This window comes from Pseudoliparis swirei, chromosome 20 (genome assembly GCF_029220125.1).
Source record: "Pseudoliparis swirei isolate HS2019 ecotype Mariana Trench chromosome 20, NWPU_hadal_v1, whole genome shotgun sequence".
In the NCBI taxonomy this organism is placed as follows: Eukaryota; Metazoa; Chordata; class Actinopteri; order Perciformes; family Liparidae; genus Pseudoliparis; species Pseudoliparis swirei.
Window position 1 is genome coordinate 13,962,322 of NC_079407.1, and position 15,442 is coordinate 13,977,763.

A 15,442-nucleotide genomic window follows, 5' to 3' on the forward strand; every position below is an offset into this window, starting at 1 on the left:
AAGAAGCAAAGCTGTAAAAATGACCTTAAAGATACCGCTTTAAAAAAAGATGGCATCTAAAAGCTGATGAGAGCTACACACATTGGAATGGATCAATTATAGTGCAATAGTAGGAGCACTCAGTCATGGGTACTGTTTAATTAATGATGGGGGGTCGAGATAGGCTGCTGCTCCACATTGTCAGTCAGATACTCACAGCACAGGGTGGCAATATGAGCTTTGTAATTGATACATGAAACAGAAGCAACTAATCCATACTCTCCAGTCTAGTACCATTAATGTTTTCTTCAGACGGCTGCTGCATGACAGACAGGCACTTCCCTCATTTCATCTGAATGCAGAAGAAAGAGTTTCGGTGCTGCTTTGGGTTGTGAGAAAAACTACCACACGGATGGTGAACCATGTTATCTTCGCCGCCCTTGTTTGATTTCATTGGCAGAAAATATTCTCAGCCCGACATAATACAATTGTAATGTGAAGTTACTGTACAAACAAATAAACCAACAGATGGAAATCATAAAAAGGCATAGTTCATCGCTCTCATGTTATCTATTCTGTATAGATTCTGTTTTTGTTCAGGTTCACATTTATCACAAACTTGGGCTCCACCTTCATATTTGTCTGTTGAAGTGTCACACGCCCTTTGTATATTCTGGAAAGTTCATTATACAGCTTTCTCCTTGATTTGAACTCATGAAGTTCCCTAGTATCACCTACAGAACATCTTGGTCGGTCATGTGACATGTCATGTGATATGGTGTTCCCATCACATTTCCAAGATGTCTGCTCCAGGTTGTGACAGATCTGACACAATTAGCCATTTTATTAAAAAGCTTGTTTTTTGTCGGTAAAGGTAGCAAGATAGAAAAAGTGTTGCATTGGAAATCAACAAACCCACCTCAGACGTCTATGTGGTCTGGTGACCTGATGCAATTCATACAGTTAGAGAAAATAAAATACTCGTTGAGGGAAGGAGGGGGGGGGGGCGGGGGGTCAAGGAACAAATTCTTCTCTACCTGGAATCCGGTTCTGACATACTTGGGGAAACTCAAAACTATACCTGATACCCCCCAAGCAGTATTTCTTGCTCTAGTCCCTAAATTATTGAGGTGCACAATAGACATAATTGTTTTTATTCATGTATTAATTTGACTGTTAGATAAACAACAATTTGGCGACTCTGGTTTCTGCCTACTGGTCAATCCTATTGTCATTTAATTTCTGGATATATTGTAATTGTGTGCTGTAACGACTGATTATTTACTCTGTAGAGTGATGCAGGTGTGTCGACATACAGATGCACAGGATATGTGTTTATGTACACGTATATATGTAGACGTCTGGCTCGGCAAAATGAGGTGACCTCTTTTTGCAATGGATTTATTGTCCTGTTCCTATAGGAAGGTGTACCAGTGGGTGGGTTCGTTGTCTGTTTGTATATATTAAACAATAGAAATATCAGTCAAAGTACATATTTACTGTGTTAAGTACCTGTCCATATTTCACACACAAAAAATACATAAAAAAATAAATAATTCGATCCCTGTGTAACCTGTGGCTCCGTTTTAATAATTGTAATCAAAGAGTATGAACTTGTCATCAGGTTCGGCAACGGAGCTCAATTGTTGTGGGAAAAAAACACCAAATCAAATAGTTCAGTTATTAAGGGTTTTACTTGTATTTCAACAAAAAATGAACACGCAAATATATTGATAATGAAAAATAAACTTTGTTAAGGTGGACAGTCATCCATGTCGTTCACAATGAGCTCGCCAAGTGGTGGTCATCTGCTTCTGACCACATCAAAAAACCTGACCTATACAAAAGGTCACAAAAAGGTTAATTTAACACACAAAACATTTTTAACAGCAGCCACCAAGGCGCTGACATATTCAGGGGAAAATGCAGGAAAAGAAATCCCCAGTAATGCAAGTTTCAATCGTAATGCACTCTCCGCTGTCTGCAAGGGAAATAAAATCTATGGCACGTTGGTCACGTACACCATGCTGTCCGGTAGGGCAATCAAAACAGGAAGTGACCTTCCATGACCCGGATATTTATCAAGATTATTTTATATGTTTTACCTCTATGAGCCAATCAGTGGGATCAATACATTATTTATTATTAGTATATTATTCCCCCATTTAAGAATTCTAATACTTACATAACATGTCCTTTTTTATATTGAATCTGCAGTAAACATATTTCTTGAACAAACTGATATAAAACAAATCAGATAACTATCGTTGTGACACATACGTATCAAAGATTTCAAGAAAAACACGTGACATATATGCACAATGAGAAACATAACTATGATCTGCTCAATTAATATCAATGATATTTAGCTAATATATTTTATATTGTTCAATCCAAAGCATATAAAAACAATGCAAACAAAAAACTCATGTTATATTTATTGTATGATATATCAATTTAATTATTATTAGAAAAGGTTGACCATTAAAGCCTATTGTGACATGTGACATACATGTAACATTTCAGTTCTTTGACAGTATTTTTAAAACAATGTCAGAAATGTGTTATATGTGGTCTATTTAATCTGTTTTATGTCCCCGATAATTTTCCTTAAAGGAGAAATAGGTCCGGGTTCTTATGGGTTAACATTGCTCATTGTTCCTCCGTTATAGTCTCTAAATGAAGATAGAATTTAATAAGAGTATAGCCCCCCCGACATAGATTTTTCAAAATAAACAAATAACCCAATAAAGGCTACAAATGGATGTGGAAGAAAAAACGATAAACAAAAGTGCATCCCATCAAAAAACTCGACCATTTTGAAGCTCAATGAGGTGGCAAATTGGTCTATTGATTGGTAAAGGCTGTATGGATCTACAGCCAATTTTGACCATCAATGTAAACTGGTCCTGTCAAATCCTTGGACAAGACAATAGACCTACCTGTCTTCAGACTATTAGAAGAAGACTGTTTGTGTTTAACAATTAAATTGTGGAGACAAGTTGACAAGAAACCAAGACACGACTGAAGAGAGGTCACATTTGTCACACATTGTTCAGTGCCCTCCAGTGGTCACAGTATGTAACTACCTATACATCTATTTTAAGTGCTTTGTTTCGAACTACTTGATGGTCTCTATAATTCACAATATAATTCAATCTATATATATTTTTTACTGAAAGTATCGTAGAGGTATATTAGGGAAGAATAGCTTAGGTATTGTGTTTTGAACTCTCGGGCATTACCGCAACTTGAATCTTTTATTAGGGCTATTTTTTTTTGGACAATATGCGTGCTACGGTGAAGTTGATTCCCAATTAAAATAACAGAATAACTATTTCTGTGGCCTCAGAGCAGCGGCTGGGGTTCGGCGAAGCACTCAGATGTGTTATCACTTGTGTCCCTGTGGCTGTTGAAAACCAAGGAGTCATCAGGTTGGTAGTGGCAGTATAAAAGAGGCAATAAAAGGTGTTTTCATAAAGTTTTGGTGAGTAAACTTGGGAACTTGAGCGTTCGTCAGGTTTTCATGCAGTTTGCTGCAGCGGAATGCAAGATTAGACGCGTACAACATAGAAGTGCTGATTCTTTCATTCACATAAATGGGAGCGATGGCATATGGCTCTCCTGGTGGAGATAATTAATTATTTTATTTATGTTAATCAAGCCAGCATCAATGCAGCTGGAACTTTTGGTCACTATAAAAACAAAGAAACCAAATGACACAATGAGAAGCATATACTAACAGAAAGATGATGGCATGTTAACAACTAGCGCAGTGTCGTCAATCTCTTTAGTTAGAACACGCAAAGATATTAGCTAATAGTGGTATTCTGTATCTGTATTCTCTAATAGTGGTATTATATAGTTTTAATGTAACTAGTGTAAAATTGTGAATAATGTACACTAGTCATTCATAAACATTGCGAAGCAGTCATGGGGAGCCAAGCTAGCAAGTGAAAAACCTGAATCTATATCCATTTTACGTAAATATAAAGGCCAGGGGGACTTTAGTTGTGAAAGTCTTTCATCTTGCTAACTAAATTGGTTCCATTGTCAAATTAGCCAAAAATCACTTTAATCTCTGCACCAGTTTGGAGATTTAAGGAAACTCACTAGGCTACACAGCACAGGTAAAGTTAACGAACGTATGTTTGTTTTAGCCCTCATATTAAACAAACCACCCATTTCACTATCACAGAAAGGCAAGAACAAGAACAACAACAACAACAACAACAACCTGCAAATAAACAAACGCTTTTAGATAAACCCGACGTTACGCAGTGGCTGAGACTGATGCAATGCCACTCCTTATAACCAACTGAGCCCCCCCCACACACCCCTCAGCACCAGTGATACGGGATGCTGCGCTGCAGAGAGCCTCAGCCGGCTGCAGCGGTGGAGGCTGACATAGAGGAGACCAAACCAGAGCGCAGTCCACCACGACGCACAGCGCCGGCAGAAAGCTCCCTGAAGTGGAGGAACAAACTGGTTTGTTTTCGCTGGAGGGTGACAGTGCCGGACACCGAGAGAAACACTGTCAATTTCACTGCCATTTCATGAATTGTTTTTACCCGAGGATGTAGGCTACTGTTTACGCTGGCTAACCGGATAGAGCGCGACACAGACGAGCACCAGGACCGTGATATCCTAAATACCGCTGCCTTTCCTCCGTTTGGGTCGGGGGGAGGAGGGAGGGAGAGACACCACGGCGGTCACCACGAGCGGGCTCAACCGGGAGAGAACGGGGACAAGGAGAGGCGAGGGACGACTTCATTACCTCCGCGTGAGTAAAGTGTTTCACTTTCCAATTGTTGTTTTGTTTGGCTCATGGTGTGATGTAGCCACGCACGCAGCTGTGCGATAGAGTGAACGCAGGTTGTTCTAAGAGAGAGAGATATAGAGAGACAAAGAGAGATAGAAACAAGTTCCGCTGACTATACCAGTGGTTATTATCGTACAGTAGTTCTGAATTGAGGCGGATAATCAGACTCAAGTTATTGCGCTTTTGACAGACAGCCTCCTGCTCGCCGTCTGGCTCGATCATCTCCACCCGTGTCTTTACGAAAAAGGGAGAAGTTATTGAAATAATTATTTTAATAACTTCTCCCTTTTTCGTAAAGAGTGCCTTGGAGTCTAATTGAGGCGCGCGAGCAAAGGACATGTTGACACGTCCAATCACAGAAGTGATTAGAAAGAAAACATTGCTGCTTTTTCATTATTATTTTGTTTGCACATATTTATATATGTATATATATATACAGGACTGTCTCAGATCTAAATCCTATCTCATAAAATTTTAATATTTCCTCAGACCAAGTAAAAAAAAAAGATTTATAACAGCTGAGTGTTTGTCAAGGCTCAGAAAACCCTTGCAGGTGTTTCGAGTTAATTAGACAATTCAAGTGATTTGTTTAATACCCTACTAGTATACTTTTTCATGATATTCTAATATTTAGAGATAGGATATTTGAGTTTTCTTAAGCTGTAAGCCATAATCAGCAATATTAAAAGAATAAAAGGCTTGCAATATTTCAGTTGATTTGTAATGAATCCAGAATGCATGACATTTTTGTTTTTTTAATTGCATTACAGAAAATAAAGAACTTCATCACAATATTCTAATTTTCTGAGACAGTCCTGTATATATAAATATATATATTTGTGAAAGAATAGAGCTGTTCTACAAGAGCAAAGGCAGAGCACCTTATTTTTTTTGGGAGAAGTGCACCTTTAGGTTAGCAGAGCGAGAGGCATCTAACACGCCACTTACCACACAAGTAGACCCTCCAGAATATCTGATCAGAGATATGCAATGCTATCATCTGACTGCTGGTGACCGGCCGGGTGGTGAATTGTGGCTCGGGGACAGACAGACACTTCTTTGGTCTTATGGATTTGGCTTTTTTAATTTACTTATTTATATTGAGGGGGTGCTGCGTTTGGGATGATGCACGGAGAGCAACGGGGGTGTTCCTGAGCCATTATTCAATTCGGTATATTTTTTCCACTTTTTTCTTGGAAGTATTTAGCCAAGTGGTGGCAGAAAGAATAGAGTCTGCCAGGAGGGAAACACAACTGTTAAAAAGTGTAACTGCTGTCAGTAAATCCTTCATGCTGCTCTGGCATCTGCTTTCTTTATTTTTAATGTGAGTCCATTCAGAGACTCCAAGAAACAACATTGTGCTATTTTAAGGCCAGTCTCTAATTTACAGTCACTTATGTGTCATGGCAACATTCAAGGATCCTGAAGATTTAGACCATCAAACTTTGGTGGCAAATTAGCTTCTAAAAATACATAATTTTAACTGGAGTAGAAACCTAGTTTCTTCTGCAGATCTTATTGATGCCCTGACTCCAGGTTGAGTGACACTGTGTGTGCAAGTGTGTTAATGAGAGTGGTCTGTGCACAGATGAAAGTAGCCTACGCGCTCTTATTTTGTTGTTGCTCCAATTACAATTCCATCCACATCCATTAGAAGCACTGTGAGTTAAGCACACCACATACCATACTGCAGTTGTACCATACCCCCCCCCCCCCCCCCCCCACACAGCTAATTGTTAGTTGTTCTACAGTGCAGCATCCATTAAGACTTAATAGTAACGGCAGTCTACAGTCTAACTTAAAGGCATGCTTGTGACTTTTAAACGAGCTATAATTTGGCATAATGTTAATGATATATAGTCCGGCGGCCTAATGTGCTTAAATGGTTTATATATCAGTCCACTCCACCCCTTAGTTTAATTTCCAGATATCATGCGAAAGAAAAAAGCTTCATTTTGCTCAGAGTCTTATAGTAAAAATCGCCAGACAGTCATAATCAAAAAGAGCTTCACCTGTACATCTGGGGAAAATATTGAGGAAATGAACAGCTGTGCCCATTTCACTTGGCATGAATCAGAGTTTCCCCCTATTCCTATCAGATGTAAATCTGTGTTTTTAAAGGCTTTTAAATGTTTACGAAGGGGGGGAAATGCAAATCAGTAGATTAGCAAACATTGATGGAAATTGAATACTTCTTGAAGTTGCAGGTTTCTCATCTTCTTAAATGTAACCGTTGTTGACATGGTCCAACGGACGTGGATTTAAGGTCTAGCGAATTGAAAATGACAATTCCGGCGAAGGCAAGCCTTCAAGACCCTTGGAAAAAAATATGCACGCCAGCAGTGACAAATAAGAGGCCAGGGATAGGAACTGTCTTTCCAAGACAATGGCACCCAAGGGGTCTAATTTTCACTGACAAATCTAAGACAAATGAGAAGGAAATAGACAAATGCCTTGCAGATCACGCTTTGTCCCAAACACGTACCCGCTGTGCTTTCCATACAGCGGTAGCGCATATATTCAAAGTTAATATACAATCACACCACACAGGGCGTATCAACAGCACAGAGTCAGGAAGCACACTGTGTTTACGCCTCTATGGTGACACAACAGTGGAGATAGGAAGTGTTGGGAAAATGCTTGACATCCTGGAATCTGTCAACAACATACCCCCCCACTACCACCTGTGTCCAGAAAATGCAAGAGTGTAATTATTTTTTGGGTGGTCCTAGGCATCTTCCCCTGGAGAGATTTGTCATGACACAAATTTGTCACATTAAAGACATTATTTGCTTTAAAAAAAAAGAAATATGGGTTATCTTGACGGTGGTCAACCCATCTTTGGCTGCCTTGCTATCCAGCACTCTGTTTGTAGCAGAGTCCCGCTGGTCTTGCAGAGTCTGTAAGACAAATGTCCCTCAGGAGTCATCTGACAACTTAATTTATATAATTGCTCGGAAGCATCTGCGTCAGATTTCTGCTCCCGTCCATACCTGTCACAGTTAAGAATGACTCGGATTTGACGTCTGATGAGTCAAACAGACAATCTCAAGTCACGCCGGTGTTGTCAGACGAAAGCACGATCTGAACTCCAAAGGAAGCGCTGTTAATTTGATTCGAGTCTAGCACCCTTCAACAAAGTTTGTCATTCATCTGGCGTTTTGGTTCATGCTCTGATCTGGTGATGCAGCCGACAGATTGGACAATAAATCCCTGCACCATGTCGAGCAGTAATCCAATAGAGAGGCGAAGTGCCTCCTGATTCTTGATTTTACGGGGAGCCAGTGCAGAGCAGCTAATACAGGATAGTGTGATCTATTTTCTTAGTTTTAGTGAGTACACAAGCTGCAGCATTCTGGATCAACTGGAGGAACCTAAAACACTTATTAGAGCAGCCTGATAATAAGGAGTTGCAGTAATCTAGTCTAGAAGTAACACACGCGTGAACCTATGATGTAAGTCAATTCAAAAGCAAGTCAAGAATGTTGTATTTTGTCGTAAAACCACACAAGACTGTGGACATATGTAATTTAAAATGTTAGACACCCAAAAGTCACGGAAAGGACGTCTCTCTCTGAAGCTACAATTGCCAGCTGGGGTCGTATACCAGGATGTGCTCACTATCATCGGGTCTTGGGAGTTCTTTCGCTTCCCGGCTGATGAAAAGGGTCGCTGGATGAAACGCATCGGGTTGGATCACGTTACGTCTGCGCGTGGCACATCGTCGAGTTAGCTCGCTAGCTATCAAGCCGAGGCAACGGCCGTGTTGGTGAGGAGGACCACTGTTCATGACGAGAGATGCTCAGAGTGGTTTTACACCAAACTAATATTACCACGGCAAACCTATGACATGCAAAATGTGTCTTTTGAATTGATAAACAATCCATGTGTACTTCTTGTCCTTATTGAAACAGGATACAAAAATAAATACATCGTCTTTCCCCATCGAATACTGTATTTTTCTTTTTCGAAACAAGGCACCGGAAGGGGCGGGACTTCGCCTCTTATGAAGATGTGACAGCACCAATGTGTGGCCCTTCTCCATTGTCTACAATTACTCTGGTAGTCAGCCGCTGATCTAAGTGGCTGTAATATCTTGTTTTGGTTGGCTAATACGTCCCACAGCCTCGGGTTGGTTAATCATTCAGTCCCTTTATCTGTTTGTCTTTGTGCTGTCCTCATTGTGTTAACTTCGGGCTTTCTCCTGTGCAAGCAGCTTAAATGTCTGGTTGTGAGAATGTTAAAAGGTTATTAATTGCTACTATGGAACGAGGCAGTGTTGTTTTGAGTGCTATTTGAAAAGCACACACATGTGTGTACACCGCTGATTGCAAATATCCGGCTCTGATTTGTTAATATTTGTCAGTTATTGCAACAATATCACACCTCTCGCCTGTGATATCACAATCTGTACAGTAGCACCATTTGCACAATGGATTTATACTTATTGCTGAAATAGGTGGTGGTGGTGGAAGATTTGATGTGTCTTTGGAAGTACTTTGTCAGCGAAGTAAACACCAAATATTTGTGGAGATGGTATGGAGAGAGAGTAGCGATGATGGTGATGGTGGGGAGTCGCCTGAGGATGGAGTGTTTTTCAGGAGGCAGCTCCTGATTTTATGTGACAGTAAAGGGCCTTATCTTCCAGGGCCACGATGAAGCACAACACTCTTTGATTTTTTTATCTTGCCGAACCTCTAACAATCTCATGCTCGAGACAGATTAGTGAGATGAAGGTGTAAAAAAATAAAAAAATAAAAATAATGAGGTTACAGGGGAGCCAATGCAGGGTCTAAGGCTATATCTGCATCACGCTGATAGTACAAAATAAAAGATTAGCTGAAATGACTGATGTACATTTGACCTTCAGGTTTAAGAAAGTAAAAAAATATGATTTGTATTTAGGCTAGTCTTGAATATTTCTGCGCAAGTCAATAATTCTGTTTGTGGCAGACAATCCATGGGAGAACAAGGGGAGAGATGCAAGGTCCATGCACAATCTTTAGTTGAACTTGACCCTTTAACTCTGAGCCGTCAGCCTATTTCAGTTTGATTGGTTGTTTTCTTCCAGTGGCAAAGCAAGAGAGAGCATCAGACTCTTTTTGTACATACATACTTCTCTTTCTCATTTATGTATAATTACCTTTTTACATTCTGATCTTTAACCCAAATGTCTCCGGGCCCGGTTGGTTAACACACCTCTTTGCCTCCTCATTAATGTGTCATTGCTTCTCAGCAGCTTCTTGTAAAAGCAAGTTCTCAAACATTGCCTCACCCTCGCAGATTATGTTTTCAATAATTAATTGGATCTCAATTCCTGTGTCGTATGCATTATTTATTTGTTTTTATTTGGATTCTCATTTTCACCTTCCGCAGATTCGATTTTTTTGTTTGTGATTTATGTTATTATTCTCTGTGTGGAAGCTACATATGAGTACAATTGTGTTTGGCTCATGTGACAGATGGTTAAAATGCTTTAAAGATTTTTTCTTTTCTGCCATGTTTTTTCAAACACACACACACACACACACACACACACACACACACAGACAAAAGGTCAACATGTTGTTCAGTCGTATTAGACGCTTTTTGGTCACAGCCTTTTTATTGTCCACAAACTCATGGGGAAGTTGTAACCCAGTGTGCAGAAAGGAGGTGTGCTGCACATTAACCGGAGGAGGAGGAGTGTTTTAGGGTCACCTTTCCCACAGCTCAGTAAGTCATGCATCCCGCTGGCTCGTGATGAGTTGCTCCTGTGTGTTCCACTCTCTCCCGAGAGATGAAACGTGTGTGGTGGTATCTGTCAGGACACAACTAACAGCTGCTTGTGCTGGTGCGGCATCTCAGCGCTCAACGTCTCAGCACTCTCTATTTTTCTACCTAAGTGAGGGAGATGCCCAATCATTCCCTCAATGTGGTTATGTGATGCAATGACGTCAATGCGATCATATGAGTGGATTATGATTGATGTTTAGTGATTTCATGTTTTTCACCAGCAAATTTCTGATCGAATCTAGATCCGATATTAGCTGCATAGAGTGTTTAACGAACTGAATGTGAACGGGCAATATGATAATAATAATATCTGCGTCATATTCTACTGGAATACATCAGTATATAGAAAGCATGCTTTTATAAATGCAGGACTAAAAACTGGCAAAACGTCTTCCAGATATCAGGATGGCGTGAAAAACATTAGTTAGCGTTGAAATGGCATTTATCTGATTTTAGATTATTTTTGAATAATTTCTTAGTAGCGCTGCATGTATTTCAGTATGCATAGTCAGGCATCCAAGTTCAACCAGTGGTGGGCCGTCAGGGCCAGCAAGGCCTTCTCTGCTGGCCTAAACATCATCAGAATATCATTTTTTTTTAAATTAATGTTCCCACAAATATGTATTAAATTATTCCCCAGAGTAAGAGTTATACTCTTCATTTCATAGCTTTCCTCTTGGGTGCACTGCTTCCAGCCCCAGGTTGAGATTTGGAGGGCTGGTCTTTATGTTAGATCTTTTAGCCAATCATATTCAGCCATCATGTGTTGGTAGGGGGCTAAAATCTGCCCTTAGGCCTTCAGAATCAACATTGTGGGCGCTGGTAGCTTAAAGTGAATGGAAATGAAAATATAGTGTCAACCAATCGGCTTTAGAGTTGGCTCCTGAAGGCCAGCTAGCTGGCCCCGGAACCGGCACAGGAGCCAGCTAGCAGGCGGAGGACGTGCACGTCTTTTGATTGGATTACCAATATTGAGAGGCGGGGCCTATAGGCAGGTATATGCAGAACCTCAGAACTAGGAAACTGAATTTGATAAACAAATTAATTTGCGTACTACTGAGCTGTTTTTTCAACCCACAATGGCGGAAGGAGGAGAAGATATCGATTTGGTCGAGGATATAATTATAACGCCATTCTCAAGACGAACTTTAAGACCGACGCCGACGCTACAAAGCCCGTCACAGGCGGGGAAGGGGTTCGTTCGCCACTTTCAAAGTTCCAACTCCGAGCGCTACCAACGGCTCACAGGCTCCGAGAAGCTCTGCACACTGGACTGCTGCCTGTTATTTGCAAGTGATCGATTTGTTGTTTGGAGCCAGACTGGCTTTGCAAACTTGAGTTGTCTAACCAAGGCAGCAACGAGACACCAACGTACGGCTCGGCACCTACAAGCATCGGTGCTTTGAAAACTTCTGGGGACACGGAGCGGATCTACAGATCAACGAACAAGCGCGCAGGGCAACGGAGCTGCACAACGGAGCTGCACAACGAAAAGGTGAAGAACAAGAGGGACATATTGAAAAGACTCATTGTGTCATGTGTTTGGGTAAACAGGAACTTTCATCTTCATCATCACGGTGAAACTGCTTTGGGTGACAATGCGCTGTTTAGTGAACACACTGTAAAAAAAAAGTTGGACTTAAAGTTTAAAGTTTGTGGACCAGAAATGGATAGAAGACGAATATTAATATAACTCTGTTGCACTCGATTATATTCCTGTCTATTAGTTGAACTGTAGTGTATTATTTTTTATTTTTTTATTTTTAGTAGTACTTATTGTGTTTGTATGTTTTATGTTCACTGTATGCACCCATACACCAGAACAAATTCCAGGTAGGTGAAAACCTACTTGGCAATAAATACAATTCTGATTCTGATTCTGATTGTACTCTTTCCCTGCAATTCTCTGAATAAAAATGTCAATTTCAAGGTGACGCAACGTCTCTGTCTAACTGTATAGTGTCTAGAGCCATGGCATCATAATGATGGTAATAAGAGGTGGATTAATTCGGGTGGGACTGTGTCGGACCTCACTGAAGGCCCAGGCCCCAGGCCCACGGCACGCCACTGAGTTCAACCTTACCTGGAATGTCATTCAAAATGATAAGCTCTTAATAAAACAGAAAGATAAGCAACGGGTGAGAGGTTAGTGAATTATCTCATTTCCCAGCAGCCCGATAGATCAATACATGTAACAGTTAACATAATGGGAGATTAATGGGAGATGTGACAGCAATACTGACTCAGCAGATGTGTAGATTGTAATAGAGAAGTGGAGCCTTACACTATGAAAATAACAGAAACCATTAAAGCAATAGCTTGTTTAACTTTTTTTTAAAATATATATTATTTCACTGAATTTTCATCTGAGCTTTTGATAAGAAGAATCGGTCAACGACTGAAGGTTTGTAATTAACCAGCTACTTAAAACATCTGCTGCACAGACGAGTATGGTGGTCCGGAACAAACCCGCATGTATCCTCTTTCATTTGTTTTATTTAAAAGAGAAAACATCGGTGGTCTCACAAGGTTTAATGACCACTTCTTCGTATTTTGCATTGCTTATCTTATTTGCACATTGTGCATCCGTTGCAGTTTTGCAGAAATAAAAATGTGTATGTGACTTTCTCAAAACAGTAATGTCGAGTAAAATGATTGATATATTCATAGAAACATTTTGAGTAGAAATCTGTTGTGTTTTCACATATCGGGACTGCTCTGGTGACGATGTCACATTTCCAACTAACATTATTTAATATTTAATGTGTAGGCCTAATATAATGTTGTTTTTGTTTTCTAACATTTGCGAAGTTATTGCTAAAATTCATCCTTTATGTCCACTCCAGGCGCCATAACTGCACGAAGAGACACTTATCACAACCAAAATGGCGGCTAGCTTGACTGTCTCTTGCTCCACCGTACATCTGTCAGTGGATTTCAAGGAGTGAAAGGGAGTGGAAAGTATGACAACAACTCTCAACAGATGTGTTTAATTCTTTCTTTCTTTTTACCACTTTCCCGATGGGCAAGTTCACAAGTAGGCCTACACATGAACAGGAGGAATAGGAGGAGTGTTTTAGGGTCAACTTTCAAGTTTGTTGCAAGATTTACTTGAATCTTCGGTAAGGACTAGGGGGCGCCAACAGAAGTGTAAGTAAGTTTATTACGTTTATTTATATTGCACTTATCACAAACACACAAAGTACAGTAGATAGATAGATAGATAGATATATACTTTATTAATCCCCAAGGGGAAATTTGTCGAGCCAGTAGCAGCAACACACAAGAATAAATCCCCAAGGGAAATTTTGTCCAGCCATAGCAAGCAACACACAAGAATAAAAATAAAAATAAAAAACACAAATAAGAAGGGTTAGGGTGATCTGGCAAGAGGTGAACTGTTGTAGAGCCTCATAGCCGTCGGCAGTACATTAATTCGGCAATAACAGGGGCCAAAACTTAAACACTTGAAAGAGCAAAGTACGATAAAAATTTAAAAGATGGTGTAGTAAAATAAATAAACAAACAGAGAAGATAAAAGCAGGCCATAGCATTTTCAGAGATGGAGTTTAAATGATGCTGTTGAATCAGCAAACCCTCGGGCTGCAGGCAGAGCATCCACAGCTTTGGTGCCACTGCTTCAAAAGCTCGGTCACCACGAGTTTTAAGGCGAGTATGAGGGAATGACAGAAGGTTTTGGAGGTTGCAGAAGGTTTTGGAGGTTTGGAGTGGCATTTTACTTGCCCCGGGCACTCGGTCAATCCTTATGGTTGAGCCCTGGAGAATAAGCCTGGACAGTCCAGATTTAAGAGTCTTGAGTCGGCTGCATTACTGTTAAAGGCGCTCTGTGGAGTTGTCTTGTAAACAAAAAGTTATCTTTACATTCAGTGTTTCTGTATCCTTGAGGCCTAACAAACGTGCCAAGTCGTGCCTTCCTCATAAAACATAGGCCTTTAGGTTTTATTAATTTGAAACGGACAAGGTGAAAATAAAGGCACAGTACAAACATTGCAATACAGTTGATGGCAAGTTACAGGCTGAACTAAACATCAGTCAGACCGTGTGGCCTTCATGGACATTTTGACAAAGCTGCTAAATGCAAGATGGAGAACATTTCTGTTTCCTCTCGATGGCTCTCAACATGGCGATGACTGAGCCTCTGGCTCGCTGCTAACGGTGCTAACAGAGATAACTAGAACGGGCACTCGGTAGAGCGCATACCTTCGCATATCACAAGATTGGGCATTGAATTATGAACATGTTGGCATTAGTTGCATGCCAATTGGATGCAAATTGACCGTGCTATGGTAAAAAGAATATTTTGACCTTTGACCCGATTGATCCCAAAATCTAATCAATTGGTCCCCGGATAAAAACCAATCAGCCCACCAAATTTCATGCGATTCGGTTTAAAACTTTTTTTGTTATGCGACGAACACGCATACAAATAAATAAATAAATAAATACACGGCGATCAAAACATAACCTTCCGCATTTTCAATGCGAAGGTAACAATGCAAACGATGACAACAGAGCTGTTTACCTGAGGGGGAACCGGAGGGTGGGCAGTACGCGTCCCCAACATATTTTAAGTATTAACAGAAGAACCCTTATACAATGAGTGGTGTTTGTTTTGATGAATAGAAGGATATGTCTGTGGGTGAGTATAAGTTACAGTCATGATCCTTTAACTGTTGACATTATTATTTGACACACAAACTATGTGCTTTGGCTACATCCTGTACGGTTTTAATAAGTGATTTAAAGTGAGCTGTTGTCAGAATCAGAACCATGTATTGCCAAGAATGTTTTCACATACTGTTGTGTTGTAAATACAGCGCGAAGAAGAGTTCAATTCCATCCATG

The 15,442-nt window shown here is 40.3% G+C and overlaps 1 protein-coding gene across 1 annotated transcript in view; it reads left to right on the forward strand.

Moving 5' to 3' along the window:
• Window positions 1-4,514: 4,514 nt before the first annotated feature.
• The window catches only part of cntn5 (contactin 5), a 124,857-nt gene continuing 113,929 nt past the window's right edge, over window positions 4,515-15,442 (forward strand). Inside the window, exon 1 of the mRNA XM_056441420.1 lies at window positions 4,515-4,762. The gene's annotated coding sequence lies outside the window, so the exon portion shown is untranslated. The remainder of the gene's footprint in view (window positions 4,763-15,442) is intronic.